This window comes from Triticum dicoccoides, chromosome 5B, assembly GCF_002162155.2.
Source record: "Triticum dicoccoides isolate Atlit2015 ecotype Zavitan chromosome 5B, WEW_v2.0, whole genome shotgun sequence".
Lineage (NCBI taxonomy): Eukaryota > Viridiplantae > Streptophyta > Magnoliopsida > Poales > Poaceae > Triticum > Triticum dicoccoides.
The window spans coordinates 501,548,271-501,550,296 of record NC_041389.1 but is presented as its reverse complement, the minus strand read 5'-3'; the positions used below and the strand labels follow the sequence as shown (position 1 = coordinate 501,550,296).

The 2,026-nt window shown below is 49.1% G+C and overlaps 1 pseudogene; it reads left to right on the top strand.

Moving 5' to 3' along the window:
* The first annotated feature begins 465 nt into the window (after nt 1–465).
* LOC119313111 lies at nt 466–932 on the top strand (annotated as a pseudogene).
* The last annotated feature ends 1,094 nt before the right edge of the window (nt 933–2,026 follow it).

Genomic DNA, 2,026 nt, shown 5'->3' with positions numbered 1-2,026 from the left:
GCCGGCCCCCGCGCCGCCCCACTCCTGGATCCGGCCGCCTTCCTACCTTGCTCCCGGGCAGCACCTGCCTCAGGACGACGGCGCGAGGAGGCTGAGCTCGGCCGAGCTCGCCACCCCGACGGCTCACCCCGCCCTAGCCACGTCCGCCCTTGCCTCCAACCACCGCCCCAACCACCTCCACCACTGCCCTCTGACCCGACCACCTCCCTTCTACCCGCCCCCAACTTGCCCTCCGGCGTGACCTTCCCAACACTCCGTCGCGACCTTCCCTCCCCTCCTACGCGGCCTGCCCTCCGCCCCTGTTTCTTGCACCGTTCTGCCATCCCCACTCGCAAATCGAGCTAGTTTACCAACTAGTGCTATCGGCCTCTACAGCAAAACCTGAACCATCTTATCTTGAATTCCTCTAGACTAACACCCATGAGATCGCCTGACTACGACAACGACGTGCAAGGGACCCTCACCATGAGTGTCGCGGACGAGTACGTGGGCGCCGTCATCGGCTATGGCGGGAGGACCATAGGAGAGATCAAACGGGTACGTACATATCTCCCGCACCACCGAAGCGCAGCCACAAACGGTTAAACGACAAGGCTATGGTTTGGACTAATGGTTCGTCGTCAAAGTGCAGGTTACGGGCGTGCCGATCAGTATCTCTAAGGGGGAGCTCAAAGCTGGGACGAGCGAGAGGTAGGGACGACAACAGGTCTCAGCCGGGTTTGCGTGTTCTTTACCCACGAAATCAGTCCTGCCTGTATGTCATTTTGACCTGCAGCGTGTGTGTGGTACAGGGAGGTGGTGTTCAGCGGGACACGGGAAGGGGTCGATGCGGCGAGGCGATGATCATGCAGCGGGTCTCGAACATCGCCAATAGTTGCTGCCAGCAGGGTGGCGGTGGTGGTGAAAGGTGGCCTGTCAAGGAAGTGGAGTAGCAGCATCAGTAGCAGTGATAAAACAGAGCAAAGCGGAGCAGAGCATAGTACTGAATTACTACTGATGGTGGTACTAGGGCAGGAGATGTCCCAAGTTTTTTGGTCCCTTGCGTGCGTCGCCGGAGCAATTTATTAGCAAGAATTGCTTACTTGGGAGGGGAAGGCATGGTGCAATTACTGATGGATGCACGACTAGTTTTGGTTTTGGTCAATGTTGCTTCCATGTTTGACTACTAGTGTATCCGTGCCTTGTGTTTCGGTGAGAGGATGGATGGATGATTCCTCTGGGTTTGATTTATCCAACCCAAGAGGAGGGGAGTTCTGAAATGGAAGGCCGAAGCAAAGTTGTTGTTTACTTGCACACAAACATGGATGATCTGATCAGATCATATCAGACTTCCACTATGGAGCATGTTGCAACTTCCGTTTAGTTCTGAGACTCTAATTCTATCAGTTTAGTCCTTGTATTGTTCTTGTAGGAAAAAAATTGAAGAGTCAAAGAAAATGGAAAAAGAATGCATCAGTATAGCTACTTAGCAGAAAATGGTCAAAGAGTATGTTGCTTCGATGGTTTTTTGTGTGCTTGTATTTGAAAAATTACATCAAAGAAAATTCAGCAACTTGTGTACGCATGTGGATAACGTGAGAACAATATTCTGCCCACCGTTTGTTTTTGCTAATGATTTTGTTTGTCTTCCATTTTATATGTTAGGAAAATTGATGCCAGAACTTTTTGTCTTGAAAAGAAGAATAGATAGGAGAAGGTCACATATGTGTACCAGGAAAAAGTTGCGGTTTGAAGGAGGACTGAAGTTCAGAGTGATGTGGATGTGAAGGTTCAGAGAAGTTCAAGGTGAAAACATCGGGAAGTTCAACTACTACACGAAATGTATTTCAGTTAAGAATATATAAGCATAGAAAACTAAAAGCTTCAAAGTTTGTTGCAAGAAGTTCACGTGCTCCTCCCTGCACGGTTCAAAAATTATATTTATGACACACCCGCCGTTCATTTATATGTTGTTTTAAAATGCAAAAACCAACGTTGTTTTGCCATTTTAGAAACTTCTCTCAAACGACAACAAATTTGTAATACA